The sequence below is a fragment of the Hippocampus bargibanti genome, linkage group LG11 (genome assembly GCF_051943395.1).
Source record: "Hippocampus bargibanti isolate YZ-2025 linkage group LG11, ASM5194339v1, whole genome shotgun sequence".
NCBI classification, from domain to species: Eukaryota; Metazoa; Chordata; class Actinopteri; order Syngnathiformes; family Syngnathidae; genus Hippocampus; species Hippocampus bargibanti.
Genome location: NC_142744.1, coordinates 5,612,247 through 5,628,946, shown reverse-complemented (window position 1 = coordinate 5,628,946; position 16,700 = coordinate 5,612,247). Strand labels below are relative to the sequence as shown.

The window sequence follows — 16,700 nt, the reverse complement described above, 5'->3', positions numbered from 1 at the left end:
AGAGAGCGTGATAAAGATTAGAGGAGATGGGGGTGAGAGAAAGACAAGTGTAGATGACAGAGAGAGAGAGAGAGAGAGAGAGAGAGAGAGAGAGAGAGAGAGAGAGAGAGAGAGAGAGAGAGAGAGAGAGAGAGAGAGAGAGAGAGAGAGAGAGAGAGAGAGAGAGAGAGAGAGAGAGAGAGAGAGAGAGAGAGAGAGAGAGAGAGAGAGAGAGAGAGAGAGAGAGAGAGAGAGAGAGAGAGAGAGAGAGAGAGAGAGAGAGAGAGATGTGGAGGGGGCGTTCCAGCTTGCCAGCAAGAAGGCAAGAATTGCTCTCGACTCATCTTCACATTCTCCCCTGCAGCTGAACGGCTGAGATGAGAGGGTACATCTGAGCCCATCGCAACCAGCCCGGACCACCATCACAACCCCCACCAACCCCAAGCAGCTGACGCCCCGCTGCAACGAGGGTTCGCGTAGAAAAAACGGCAAGCGGTCCAGGACTTGTGCGGAACCGGCCGCTATTTGACAGAGAGCGAGCATCGCAAGAGCTGCGTGAATCGGGAAAGCTTTCGACAGGTGACATCGGAGCGGGTGAGTCAAGTTATTTGAAGTTACGTTTGTTCATTTTTTTTTAAATCACATTGCAAGCGGTCCGAGGCAAGGTTGAAGTTGTCAGATAGTAGTCGGTTGCCTTCATTATAAACAGGGTGACCCAAAATGATGCGTACCCATGAAAATGTCAATTGTGGCTTTGATTAAAAAGCTATTTATTTCAAATTATAACAACACATTATTCAGTTTATGAAAGACCATACACCAGAGTTTCAGCTATTTCTGTCAATTTTTAGTCAAAATATGGCTTTCCCAAGACGTGTTCCAAACGTCCACCATTTCGTTTCAAGCACACCTGCACTCGTCTGACAAAGTTGTCAATCGCTTTTACACACTCCTCTTTTGGAAGAAAACATTGCTGCAGTGAGCAAACCTGTCAACTTATGCGTTTCTCCCGTATTGCATGCGTTTTTTTTTTATCATTTCAAATAATGTACGGCGCAATACAACTTTTATACAGGGGAAATGAATACAATTGTGAACCGATTTTACAAACACCATTTCGGCTCAAATCCAGTTCGTCTCAACTGCTGGTAGCAAACGACAATAATGCTGCTCCTAATAATCGCTACTATTGTCACGGCAAAGCAGCAAAAGTCATCATCAATCGTACTGTATATATTTTTAATCGCTGCCTACAGTCGGATTAATAAAAGCATAACGTGCGCATGCGCGCTACGATGGCTGTATTTTTGCTTGTGTTCGCGTTTTTTATCATTTTAAATAATGTACGGCATACTACAACTTTTATATGGGAATTGTAATCATTTATAAGGACAACTACTAGCCAAGATTGACAGGTATGAAAGGGACTCAGTATCTTTTTGGGACAGGCTCCTGAAAAAGGAGTGGATGCTGACAGTAGTTGCGAGCCCTGTTGTGGATCAATATTACTTCACATGTAAGGTGCATCTGCATATAAGCCAATATTTTATTAAAATTCCGTTGAGGATTTCATTAATATTCAAATTGCTTGGTAGCTTTGAGCAAATGCTCAAATGCTCAGGTGTCATTGCCAGTCATTTCACTCATACAAGGGAAAAACATTGCCAGAGGTCTGATTACACTTTATTGGACCCCCACAATAAAAACCAAAACCCACACAAATTCAGGAATGGTGTTCCACATCATATCTTCAATTTCCGAAAAAATTCGGGAATGGCAGTGAATGATTTAAAGCAAAGTGCATTAGTAACACTCACATTTGGGGGCGGAGCGAGTGGTGGGTAGAGGGGAGAAAGCAATAAAAACAAGGCAATGAATCAATTCTTTGGGCTAAAGCCAAGGGGAAAATTCTGCCATTTTGGTTCCAACACAAGATCATTTTATACATTTCTTAGGGTTCTCGTTTCGCAACTTTTTTTTTTTGTGTGGTAACTCCGCCTCTCAAGCTAATATCACCTAGCTTTAATCTCATGAGTAGTTAATAAACCCGTGAACAAATCCGAAGGCCTGATTTACTTTGCCCTTAACATGTCACCACTGCATTTGGATTGAAAATCGGGAAGATTGAGTCGCGATATTTGTTATCATTAACAGTACAGTGAGACCTCAACTTACGAACTTAATTGGTTCCCAGACAGAGTGTGTAAGGCGAAAAGTGTGTATCTAAAAAAAAAATTCCCATAGGAAACCATTAAAATGGGAATAATCCGTTCCCGGGTTTCCATGAAATATACTTATAAGCCTTAAAACTACACACAACATACCTTAGTCTATGTATAATAAATGTGCTATTGTATTGTAATGAAAGAAATACACTGCATTGTATCATAAAGTCACTTTATTTATGGTCATTTATGGCTTGATGGAATGGCGTTGGAGGTCGAAGGTCAAAGGGAATTGCTGTTTGGAAAGAGAGGCGCATTACATGAGGACTGTAATTAAAGAAATAAACTGTGCTGTAAAATGAAGTTTTATTTACCTTTTTGATGGTCGTTGATGGCTTATGGAAGGAGAGTCACCTTCCATAAGGACTGTTGGTAACTTAACCTCTGGTGCTGTTCGGTCGTGTGCTTCCGCCGAAGATCACTCCGCCAGCCGTGGTGGGTGCGTATTATGAAAATAGTGCTTATTATAAGGTTTAATTTTCATAAATTTGACGTTTGTAAGACGAAAAGTTTGTAAGTTGAGGTGTTTGTAAGTTGAGGTCTCACTGTACTGCGAGTATTTAATGACGAAAACTGAATCGAAAATATCTCTATATTGAACAAACATTCTTGTATGTGGTACATATCTAAAAATGTGCAAAAAAATCGTACATAACACGGCTGGTTGACAAGTACGCCAAATGAACTTCTCACGTCTCTGTCCGATTTCTAAACGCCCTGGCGGGCCCGATATGTCTCACCATCCATCTACACGTGCGTGTTCCTCGTCTTCACCCCTTCCCCTCAGCTTAAAAACTGTCCAGCTGACATCCTGTGAAGGTTATTCCCATCTATCGAGTTGGTTTAATTTGTCAAAAGTAAAGCGAGACACTTTGTCCATGGTCACAGCGGGGCATGACGATATGCCTGAAAAGTGGTACTGATGTGGAAACCTACAATTGATAATTATCTACCAGCTGTGAAAATGAGAGTCTAACGACATACACACAAAAAAAAAAAAAAAAACACTGGTGCTGTTTCTTTCATAAGGAATAAACAGTTCTGAATTTCTGCCACATTTCCTTTCATAGCTATTTCGATTGCATCAGACTCTGTCTGGGAGAGTTTTATGTCTACTCTCCAGTGTGACGGTGGCATCAGTGAGCCAAGACGCTGAATCTATTTTTTTCTCTCTTTCTTTTTTCTTTGGAGTACCGCATTTCTTAGATTCTGCCACTTCACACTCAAATCCTGACAGGTCTTATGACCAACTTTACCCATTTTTAACTCATTCAGTGCCAGACGATGTGAAGAAATGTCTGCGCTCCAGTGCCAGGGGTTTCTGTCACATTCACTCAAATTGCAGGACCCACAGAATATTGAGTTTAAGGACTACATCAACATTTAATGCAGCGTAAGAAAGCTTAGAAGCTCTTCTTTCATCAGAAAAAAATTGTTAATTCCTAAATTATATGGGTCTGGAAATTTGGGCATTTGTCGAAAATACAATGCAATACCTACATATTGGTTTATATAGCGCTTTAACAACAGCTGAAGCTGGAACAAAGCGGGACACCTAAAGCGGGAGGTTTATACACTGTAATGTCAGTTGTGCTTGATCTTAAGGGACAACCGACGCCACCGAACAAGTTGTGTCGATAATTTGTAAAATCACTTCAAATAACTTCTACTAAGAGATTCCACGGTATATACAGTAGCTATATTTTACGTTTTAAGACTCGTGCTGAATATTCAGGAAGTCTTGTTTTTGGGTTGATGACGATTCCTGACGTGACGTCACTGAAGGAACGCCCCTGACCGAGAAAGCATTTTGGGTACTTTGTTTGGTCTGAAAACTTCGTGTTGATGCCAAAATTAGAAGGAAAACGCATAAATAACGCGATGGTGAATCGTTGTGTGTTGCACCAAGACGACTATTTGATACTAGTTGACACAAATTCCCAGCAGACAAATCAGTCCATTTCCAATGGAGCTTGGGTTCCATCTTGTGCATTTTCTGGGACCCTACATTGGTACATTGGAGTCCTGACGGCTCGAATTGATACGGGGGGACTTCATTAATCGATTGCAAACATTTATGCTTTCCTCTTCAGAACTATTTGAATCATATTCATAACTGGATGAGTAACAAGAAAGCATCTTCTCCGAATCTGAAGCCATTGTTTTGATTCTAGAGCAAGGCTAGACGTCCTGCGTGACGTCACGAACAAGGGGGCGGGACCTTCTGAAACTCAGCATCTCTAGGGTCATTTTGAGGTAGTTTTGGGACACTTTAAGTCATTTTTATTGGTGTTTTGCATTTGACTAAAAATATCAGCCTGCGTGTTTTGGGTATTTTAGATGCTATACAACGTTTTTCTGATGTCATTTAGGAAACAAAAAAATGGTGTCGGTTGTCCTTTAATATGTATCACCTCACCTCCCCGTCACACCCAGTAAAACATTCATATGTCCGCTCTCCATTCCCAATCAGCATACTCGAGTACCGCATCATTATTGTTTTCGCTCCAGCTTCTACTCCATCGAGTATAGGCTCGGAACTATGATGGATCTCCACTGTTTCAGATCTTTGCATGGCTGCCTGGAGCTTTATTTTTTGTGGTTTTAATATACACTTGACAAACTGGAAGGCAACACACGTCTCAGAAAGGATTGTGTTCTACCTCATAGGTCCGGCTGTATTATTTCATTTAAAATGACTGGAATGAAGCAATCTCACCGCACGGAGCTCAAGGGTTATTTGTTTGTTGATGTTACAGCTTTTTTATTTTTTATTTTTTTTATTAATGGAATCTGCCTGCTTAAATCGCAAATGCAAAGTGTTGGTATCGATTTCAGATGACACAGGTGACATTTGTTCAGCTATGCACGCCCCCTCCGCTGCTTCAGCATCAACGCCACATCTTTTACTGCTTTCAACTTTATTTGCCAGCCTGTGGGGAAGTCAAGATTGCCATGTTCTATTTGATCATTAACTCATTCACTGCTAGACGCTAAAATGGGACCACTCCATTGTCACAGTGTCATTGTCACTTGAATTGCAGGGCCCACAGAATATTGAGCTTTAGGACTACATAAACATTCAATACAGCATCAGAAACATTATACTCTTTACTTTCATCGTAAAGAGAGTTAATTCCTAAATTACATGGGTCTGCAGTTTTATGAGATTGAACTGAGGGCAACTGTCCAAAATACAATGCAATACATACATATTAGTTTTATAATAATAATACATTTAATTTCGAAGCGCCTTTCAAAACTGAAGGATATAGTATATAGCTCTTTACCAACAGCTAAAGCTGTAACAAAGCGCTAACATGGAAAAAAGGGAAATGATGCCTTTTTGTGGAAAAGAAAAAAAAACATTGTCAGAGGCCATGGCCAGCGCTTTATCGGCAATCAAGCATGAAAAAACAAAACCTGAACAAATTCAGAAATGGCGCTCTAAGTCCTATTTTCAATTTGTGAATGGCAGTGACTGAGTTAATTTAAAACTCTTTATCTCTAAAATATTTAGTTGAGTTATTAAAAATACAACTATGATTTTTTGGGGGGGTTTATTTTGCTATTTCCTGACTTGGCCACAAAACTGGAATAATTGAATCAAACATGTTTTTTTACATTTATTTATGACACTATTAAAATTCTAATGTTTAAATGTTAATTAAGGGAATTTATTTGTAATCGGATTTCCTGATTGCTTAGGTGTACAGAGACTTCAGACATAAGAATAATTAAAAAAAATGGATGATAATAGTCTGCTTGTGGGACTGTTATTTTACTGTTATTTTCTAAATGTTTAAAGAGAGGCATTCACTAAACTACACAGTTCTCTGCCATTGACATCTTGACCACATTGCGCTTTATGAGCGGCGAAAGGATGAATGTAGCGATTATGTTCGTCTCATCACAGCACTTTCTCCGCAGGGGGCCTTTCAACCGCACTGTGTATGCGCGCTCACATCACGAAAATAATCAAGAAAGAAAACCAATTTACTAAACTGACAAAAGAACTGAAAGGAGCAGCGGATTTGCAGTATGTACAAGCCAGGGATTGTCTTGTTTGGCTGAATGCTGTAAATTTGGTAAATGAGGACTGTACATCACCATTGAACCACGCAAGCGGGACGACAGTGTGGGCTGCTTGTTGGAATCTTGGCTTTGCTTTGCGTGAAGACAAAAAAGCCTTGGAGGATCTTAAAATGTGAACTTGAAAAAAAGAAATATGTGTAGGACAGCAGAGTTTGACAGTCGATATTTTTCTCTCCCGTTGAGGCAAATGGCCCATTTTAGGACCCAAGCTAAAACTCTCATTGGAGTCATTCCGGTGGGCTTTGTGTGAATAAAACAAACAGTCTTGATCGCAGAAGTCAAATTTTAATATATATATATAATAAATTTATATATATAATATATATTTTAATAGATTAGTTTTTCCTTTATTAGTCTCACAGTGGTACATTTAACAGCAGCAAAATGATGAAAGGAAGTGGAAAGGAAAGGAAGAAGTAGAAAAACAAAATACAGGAGCTGCTGTAAAGGCAGCTATTCTCGCGACGCCATCTGGAAGTAAAAAAAAAAACAAAAAAAACACAATAACAAATATGACAACACAAAGACAGTCATTTTCTGCACCCTATTTGTTGTATGAAGTACTTCTAGATCAGGGGTGTCAAAGTCATTTTTTGCCGCGGGCCACATTGCAGTTATGGTTTCCTCTCGAGGGCCGTTATGAATTTGGGGAACCCGTTAGAATGTTTAAATCCCTTCAAATATTACATATAGAGCACACAGCAAATTAATGAAGTCAAGAATAATGACTTTTATTGTGGTTGACATCCAAAAATATGAAATTTTGGCTCAGATTTTAGCAATCATCATGGAATTTAACAAGTTTGATTTGCTTTCACGGGCCGAAAAAAATGATGTGGCGGGCCGGATTTGGCCCGCGGGCCTTGACTTTGACACCTGTGTTCTAGATGAAAGAAGAGAGGATCAAAGCCTCCTTTTCACCAGTCTTTCAAGGACGTCATGGCGAGATGTGTGCGTCTGCTACAAGCTAAATGTTGAAAGCAAACACAAAGCTGTAGCATCCATTGACAAAAAGTGATTGTCTCACATCTCCTGTCCCACGTAAATCCGCTTCAATTCCAAGCCGTGGCAGTTCCGCATACAAAATGCTGAGAAATTGTTAGTCTCACAGTGGTGAAATTTATATTTCACAGCAGCAAAGTGATGAGAGGAAGAGGAAAGGAAATGAAGAAGTAGAAAAACAGAATTTACAGGAGCTGCTGTAAAGGCAGCTATTCTCGCGGCGCCATCTTGAAGTCGAAACAACAACAACAAAAAAACGTCTTCTCGATGAAAGAAGAGAGGATCAAAGCCTCTTTTTCACCAATGCATCAGGAATTCATGTTGAAATGTGCATGTGTGCTCTAAGCTAAATGTTGAACGCCAACACATAGCGGTAGCACCCATTGACGAAAAGTGATTTTCTTACATCTCCTATCCCACGTAAATCCGCTTCAATTCCAAGCCGCGGCAGTTTCACATACAAAATGCTGAAAAATCGCACGGCTCGTGAAAGCACTTGCCGATGGCTGCCTCCTCGGGCGCCATCTTGGACTTCTTCTTTCTAATTTCTCTTCTAACAAATGTTCTCCCTTTTTTTTTGTTTTATACAAATGCCCGCCTCCTGAATCCCGGATTTGCTTGAGGTGTTTTATTTTTAGCCGTCATTTTCCAGTCCTCCCCAGCGTTTAGCAAATCTGGGCAAGCTGCGCTAACGTTTCCCATGAAATTGTTCGAAACCAAACTGGAGTTCTTCCACTCGAACATTTCTATTGTTCCTTTCATCCCTTTGCTCGCATTCTGACTCCTCCACATCGCCCTCCACCATCTTGATTTCTATTTTCTTCTCCCACCTGAGGAACCGAAATAATCTGTAAAGGTCTTCCTTATCTTTCCTTCAAATGTGCGCTTTTTTTTTTTTCGAGATGTTGACCGTGCAGCATAAATTCCCTCCCGGTGCTACAGCGCACTTATAGTCCGTGTGTTTGTCTACAAACAATGAGGAAGATGTTTTAAATGACCTCAAACTCAGTCTTTTTTCCTGTCCTGCTGTGAAGTCGAGAGGGGAAAGTTCAGTTGGTGAAGCAACCACCGGCTCACCCTGTGAAGGATGTTGACATAAGCATAATTTACCTTTATTCGTCTCGCAGTGGAGAAATTGACATTTCACAGTCGCAAACTGATGAAAGGAAAGAAATAAATAGAAAAAAAAATGAAGGAGCTGCTGTAAAGGGAGTCACTTCTTGCGGCGCCATCTTGAAATCAAAACAACAACAAAAACCATTAATAACAAATAATACGACAACACAAAGACACATCCATTACTTCTTCAGCACTTTCTGCACCCTCTTTGTTGTATGAAGCAGTTCTAGATGAAAGAGAAGAGGATCAAAGCGTCCTTTTCACCAGTGAATCAGGGACGTCATGGAGGAATGTGCACATCTACTCCGTGCTAAATGTTGAAAGCTGACTAGTTGGGTATTATGCAGAGCCTTTTCAATACGAGCAGCCATCGCCACATCATTTTGATTCTGATGTAAACATTCTGCTTTTATAATAATCATAATAACAATTAGAATAACAATCACAATAACACTAATTAAAATCATTATAATAATCATAACCATAACAAGCATAATCATAATCATAATCGTAATCATCATAATAATCCTACTACTACTACTAACTATTACTACTACAATACTACTAATACTAATACTAATACTAATACCAATACCACTACTACCACTACTACTACTACTAATAATAATGCTACTACCAATAGTACTACTAGTATTACTTGAGAGTTTTGAAAGGCGCTTATAAATGAAATTTACTATTATTATTATTATTACAGTAAAGTCTTGTTATATCGATATCGGATGGATATATCGATAGTCCCGGTTATATCGATACTATTTCTATGCACGCACGGAGAAAATTACATGCAAACAGGGTCGGATATATCGATAGTCCTGGTTATATCGATATTTTTTCGGACTCCCTTGAATATCGATATAACGAGACTTTACTGTATTATTATTATTACTACTAGTCCTGCTACTACTACTAGTCTTCCTACTACTGCTACTTCTACTACTGCTAATAATAAATTTCCTTTATAAGCGCCTTTCAAAACTCTCAAGGACCATTTACAGTCACACGATAAGTTTCTCAGTGGGTGAGCAGCGGCAGCCATACACGCCAGCGTTCTCTCAACCCGGAAGTAATTCAAGTATTACTAAAGTTTTAATTTTTCCAGGTTTTTGGTCACACATCCGTTTTTACAGCATAGTGAGGACTAGGTCGCAAAGGATTATGCTTCATGAGAACCCAATTTCGAACATTACAAAATTATACAGTAAAGTCTCGTTATATCGATATTCAAGGGAGTCCGAAAAAATATCGATATAACCGGGACTATCGATATATCCGACCCTGTTTGCATGTAATTTTCTCCGTGCGTGCATGGAAATAGTATCGATATAACGGGACTATCGATATATCCGATATCGATATAACGAGACTTTACTGTATTTATGAAACTCATAAAAATGTGATTTCACGACACATTTTTTTAGCCTCTCCACTGTCGCTGAAAGGGTTAAGTTTACACCGAAAAGCCATAGGGAGCATTTTTTTGCAAAGCAACAACAAAAAAGGGGTGTTTGTTATTTCAGTCAGTGTGCTTGAAAAGGTTGTTGCATCCGAGTCCGGGAATTGCTTGCTTCTCAGAACCGCTATAACACTTCCCAATTAGCACCGATAGCGTCATTCACTTGACATGTCTGTCGCTCACACGGCGGTGACTATATTTGACGGCGTGCACACCTGCAGCAATTATAGCTGCCCCAATTGTTCCATTTACATAGTTTTATGGAAAATTCCCTTTTCTGATGAGCTTTTTCACTTAATATGCAAAACAGAGCCGGTTTGTAAGATACACCCAATAATTGGCTTCGCTGAACTGAATGACTTTACTCACACGGATGTCGCATATGACGTATTGCTGAGCGGTACAATGAAACAAACTGACCTCACTTCATTTCCTCTCGCCGGCACGCCAACTCCACCCTGTCATTATTCGTCAACGCGACCACCCCGAGGCTCAACATTGTCCATGTTGTTGATGACCTTGATATTGACGAACATGAAATTGCTAGCTCATACATTTTTGGTCAAATTGATGAATAGCTTGCTAGCTCGCTAGCTAGCTATCGAAATATATGTGCTATTCATCAATTTGACCAAAAATGTATCCATTTTGCAAGTTGTGGAGCTAAACATCTCATTTTTCGTCACCTGTTTTCAAAAGGCTGAGCTAACCGACCAATTGTTCAGCTATTTATACGCGATTAGCAATGAATCCATTTCAAATTTGCCAAACTTGTGCACTGGTTCAGCCCATCGACTGAACCATCAACTTATCGGTTCAACCACGAGTTACCACACCATATCGCTTTTACGATATGGACATCATATCTTTAATCTTCCAAATGATAAAATATAATGAATGATGCTAACACCCGATTGCATTACATGCTATTGCTATAGCTCCAATTATCATTTTTCATGTAGTGTCATAATATACAGAACTGTATATGACTAATAGATCGGAACGTTCCTCCTTTGCTTTCCGAAATGGTGACTCGACTAAACCATCAGATTCGCGTCCAATCTGCCCTCTGTGCCGCAATAGAAGAAGTCGAGTTCTTCATTAATGAAATGCGATGTAAAGAAGCGACGGTAGCCTGGGGAAATATCATTTCCTGTGTCGCTACGCTATTTGCTGCCCGGAGTTTGTTCATGATCGATGTGTTTAGCTTAATCGGCAATACCGGCGCTAATATTGTTGTTTTGTTAGCATATATTTATCTAGGCCGTCTCCCGCTGTCAGTAGTACACAAAGATGAACAAATGAGAATGGTTAAAATGCCAGGGAGCGTCGACAGGCAAACCTGAGATAATTAGTACATGGATACACGTTTTTTTAAGTACTTTTTCTGTTTCCCCCTCCCTGCCTTTGAACGATATAAAAAAATCTCAATTCTCGATCATGCTGCCGGCACAAACGCAGCGTCGATGGAAGGCGAATGATTTCCTGACAGCGACTAGGTCACACGGCAGTAAGTACTGCTGTTGCTGATTAAATTCGCCCAATAATTAAGCAGACATCATTGATTTTTCCCGCAGAGAAATGGGGGAAACGAAGGGCAGTGTATGCGTTCGAATTGCGAACGTGTCGTAGTGGAAATGAATGCCGCTCTTCCTGTTGCCCCTGCAGCGGTGGGCCAGTCAGATACGGGTAATTTGGGAAATGAGCAGAAGTCGATTCCACTTAAATCGCCAGTGGTGGGTGGAGTCATTGACGATGCACGCATTGTTGACCGCCGCCGTTTTCTTCCTCGGCAGAGTTGAAAGCGTGACGGAAGCAGCTGACATGGTTGTTACTTTGAGTGTGTCATGTGAAACGCTATGCTAATCACTTGCTTATTCGTGTGGAGATTTGTGGGCAGGATTTTTGAGTAGGAATACTGAATTCTTGAAAGGCTGCTTGTTGTCAGTGCTTCAATATTTCATCAACAGTGAAGATCTTATCTATTTATTTTTGTACGTGCTTGAAAGTGGTTTGAGCAGTAGCGGGCCGTGCATTTCACTCCTAGGCCTTCAGTAGTGCTATGTCTGAATCAATCCGCAACTGCCTCTGTAAAAAAGTGTGGTGTCAATTAACTTATTCACTGCCATTCACAAATGTATTCGGGAATTGAAAATATGACGTAGAGTGCCATTCCCGAATATTTATTAAAAAATAAAATCCGGTTTTCATAATAAAAGTCTGAAAATAGCAAAATAAATACAAAAGCAGTTGTTGAGTGAACACTGGCGCATGTGGCTGCCGCTGCCCACCCACAGGCAAACTGATCCTGTGGCTATAAAGTGACCTTGAGTTTTGAAAGACGCTTAGAAATCAAATTTATTCAAGCATTCAAGTATCAAGTATTATTATTATTATTATTATTATTATTATTATTATTTCCAAATACGCAATTAAATATTTTAGAGAGAGACCACATTTTAAATTAACTCATTCATTGCAATTCACTAATTTATTCGAGAATTGAAAATATAACAGAGCGCCATTCCCGAATTTGTTTGGGTTATGTTATTTCATGCTTGGGTGCCGATAAAGCGTTGGCCATGACCTCTGGCAATGTTTTTCCTTTCCACAAGGGGACAGCATTTCCCCTTTTTTTTCCATGTTCGTGCTTTATAATAATACATTTTATTTCAAGCGCCTTTCAAAACACCCAAGGACATTTTACAATAAAAACAATAAAACAAAGCACATAACAATAAAACCATAACTAAAATGATACATAATAAAATAGCAGATAGAACTAGACATTGAAAGCAAGTGGGTTTTGAGGTGAGCCTTGAAAATACGGAGGGAGTCAATATTACGGATGTTGGGTGGAAGAGAATTCCAGAGTTTGGGACCAGAGCGGCTGAAAGCTCTGCATCCCATCGTGGTGGGACGGGCAGAGGGCACATAGAGGTTTTTTTTCAGCTTCAGCTGCTGTTAAAGCTCTATATAAACCAATGTTTGTATTGCATTGTATTTTGGCCAGCTGCCCTCATTTCAAGCTCATATAACTCCAGACACATCATTTAGGAATTAACTCTTTTTCTGATGAAAGAAGAGAGCAAGGTTTCTAACACTGTATTGGATGTTTATGTAGTCCTAAAACTCAATATTCTGTGGGTCCTGGAATTCAAGTCAAAGTCAGCTTTATTGTCAAATATGCTAATATGCATGACATAAGGCACAGATGAAATTAATGTACTCCCGGAGCTAGTGTGCAAGGCACTTATAATGTGACTAAAAAAGACAGACAATTGACAACAGACAATACATGTAATTTCTGAATGTAAAGTGACGTAGTGTAGTAATACAAAAACAAACAAAAAAAAAGGTTGAAGTGCGGTCTTGCAGAAAAAAAAGAAAAAATAGAGTTCAGGATGATAGTACAGTGTCAAGTGACAATGACAAAAACCCTGGCACTGGAGTGGACTAATTTTTCGACGTCTGGCAGTGAATGAGTTAATGCGTGTGTTGGGTGTACTACTGGGTGATTTGAACGTGTGTGTCTAAGTGTGCCAAAATGAGGGTCAGCGTTGGCGTCCACACTGTCTGCATTAACTAACAAATCATCAATGTCCTAATTTTGCCTTGCTTAGAGGCTAGTTTCCAGTCTATTGTTTGATGGGACCGTGATCAATAATCCGTGTGTGTGCACACATGTCAGTCTTTGGATCGTTAAAATCCCGAGGCTATGGCAGTGTTCTGTTTTTCATTGGACAGACATCAGGCGGCGGTGGCGGTCGTGTCATCACAACAAGTCACACTTCACATTGAAAGATAATCAAAATTCAGTGCGGAGGAGTCGAGATGGCAGGACATTGCGCCTAGGTTGTCGGACTCTGTAGTCTGAAGCTGATACGCTTCTTTTCTTGTTCCAATGAGAGACTGACCAAGGGTAATACATCACTAATTGATTCACATCTGTCTCTATTGTGAAGAGATTGAGAGTCGCGCAATATAATGCGTCCTCACATTTTACTCTTAGATGGTTACTTCTTACTTTGATGGAATGGAGTGTCCGGTTTCCTCAGCATTAAACACTTGATGAGAAACGTAACCTTCTTCTTTCACCATCTTGAAGAATGATCCCTTGTATGTGCTTTCTCTGTGATAATTTTATCTAGTTCCTCATCAATTGTGTTCTGTTTAGCTGGGTTGTTAGCTTTTTGCATCAAGTGTACAGATGGCTTGTGCGGGTTGTTTGTGGAGCCTGATTGATTGGATATTTTAACCTTGCAGTCTACACTCTGGCTTTGAACTATCAAAGTTGAAACTCTCTCACTGTTGTCTGCCTGTCTCTTTAATGGTTAAACCACCATCCTTCACTGCTGCGTTCTTGACGGGGGTCGGGGAATAGGGGACAAAAACAGTCGGCTGCCATTTTGTTGTGAGAAGAATGGGTTCGTTCGCGAATGACACATCACTCATTGAGGCAGCTCCGTGTCCAAAAAAATTGTATGCCAAGGTAAAGTTTGTATGCCAAGGTAAAATTTTATACGTGTAAAGTTCGTAATGTGTCCTTTTTTCAGTCAGGGGCGTTCCTTCAGTGACGTAACGTGAGGACTCGTCACCAACTCAAAAACAAGACTTCCGGAATATTCAGCGTGAGTCTTAAAACGTAAAATATAGCTGTATGCGGTGGAATCTTTGTAAAATACGCTCAGTAGAAGTCATTTGAAGCTATTTTACAAATTATGGACACAGCTTGATTTGCTTTGACGGGCCGAATAAAATGATGTGTCGGGCCAGATTTGGCCCCCGGGCCTTGACTTTGACACCTATGTTGTCAATCGACAATTTACATGTTTGTTATTGTTACCTTTCATCAAGACGTCAGCGGAAGGTTGGCAAAGGTCACTCCAAGCTGCTGTCTTCATGGTTCTGTGACTTTTGACTTATTGTCCAATTGAAGTCCTTTGAGTCTATTGGGAACGGCGCTTTGTGTGCTTCATGTTAGTCACGCATTTTAGGAATGAAACACAGGTTGAGCAGAGTGCATTTGAGATTCAGATGGAGGGTATGGACCTGGCAACATCGGCCTAGGTGGAACCGCGTGGGCAGGTGGCTCTCCGACCGCAATTAGCATTCTCCTCTGCAAATTCAGTGACTCATCAAACCCTTTGAACGCCACAGGGAGCTGGTTTAAACCGGGTTAGCTGAGGCCAGAACATCCAATTCCTTGTTGAGAAGAAATTGACAGTCTAATTGACACATCCATAACCATCTCTAGATTTATGCCGCACGCTTTTGTGCACAGTGGGGGAGAGGGTTTGACTCGCCCGTCCCGAACGTCACCGGCAGATTGATTAATTGCTGTTTTGAAAACTGGCATCGTTCCACCACCCTCCCACCCTCCTCCAACTCCCCACCCCCCAGCGTTTTTCCATGAAATGTAATTTTACCTCACGACTACACCGCGACTCCTCATCAATTTGTTGCGGACATTCATTTCGTAAATGGAATACATGTTTTCCGTAATTGTGGTTAGCCTGCCAAAATCTCCCTCAGTCTTTATTTTAAACGGTAGTCATACATTGTCCAATAAGCAAAAGTTCATTGTGCAGCTGTTTTTTTACTATTTCATTACTTTATGCTCATTTGTTAATTTGCCAATTCTATCCAAGTAGTTCCAATTGAATAAATCCTATGCGCTGTGTTTTAAATTGATATTCACATTTTAATCAACTGTTTTTTTAAATCGTCTCGCTACACGCTAAGGCAATTATTAAATGCAGTAATTTCATTCACGGTAATCAAGTGAGGAAAGAAATTTCATCTGTGCTGAATGTTACACAAATCTCACATTTAACAATAAAAAAAGGGATACTTTTGAGTTGTCTTGTCGAATGAGCTTAAACTCTGTTCAGCGCTGTCCGAACGCACGTTCCGTCACTTGATCTTAAAGACATTGAACATGTGCATACACGAGAGAGAACCGACATGTGACACAACATGACTCAAAGCACAAGTGTCAAAATCTACAAGCTGAAGAAAAAAGGTTCGGGAGACATCCAGGTACACATTGAGGCGGCGTAAATGTCAAGACCCGAGTTTAGAAGACAGGAAGGCGGAGAAAAAAAAAAAGGAACACAGAATGACCCCGACCGGTCCCCTGTTGGATGGTGTTACCATAGAAACAGGTGTGTGAACGCAAACAAAGGTCACCCTTGGTTAAAAACTGCCAATATTGCCTGTGAAGAGAGCGAGAGACACCGCAAAGGCCACAAAGAAAGTCGCTAGTCATTCGTCACTATTCCATCTAGCACTATGTCACTGAGCAGTGGGGCTCCAGTTGCCGTGTATTTTGAGAGGAGCCAGATGAGGTGGCTGGGGCATCTGATTAGGATGCCTGCTGGACGCCTCCCTGGTGAGGTGTTCCAGAAATGCCCCACTTGCAGAAGACCTCAGGGATGACCCAGGACACGCTGGAGAGACTATGTCACTTAGCTGGCCTGGGAATACCTTGGAGGAGCTGGAAGAAGTGGCTGGGGAAAGGGAAGTCTTGGATTCTCTATTGAAGCTGTTGAGACCGCGACCCGATCTCCGATAAACGGTAGATAATGGATGGATAGATGGACCTACCTACCGGCCTCGCAATGACTGACCGACGGACAGTCGGAACGACGGACCGACCGACTGAACGAGGGAAGGACGGACCGACGGACGCACGGACGGACGGACGGACGGACGCACGGACGGACGGACTGACCGACCGCCTGACTCACCGACCAAGGGATATTTTCATCCAATTTCGGGATCCATTCAACCGGTCTTTGGTA

At 40.8% G+C, this 16,700-nt stretch overlaps 1 protein-coding gene across 1 annotated transcript in view; it reads left to right on the top strand.

Moving 5' to 3' along the window:
• The first annotated feature begins 359 nt into the window (after nucleotides 1-359).
• tnr (tenascin R (restrictin, janusin)) overlaps nucleotides 360-16,700 on the top strand; it is a 134,580-nt gene continuing 118,239 nt past the window's right edge. The window contains exon 1 of the mRNA XM_089007392.1: nucleotides 360-573. The gene's annotated coding sequence lies outside the window, so the exon portion shown is untranslated. The remainder of the gene's footprint in view (nucleotides 574-16,700) is intronic.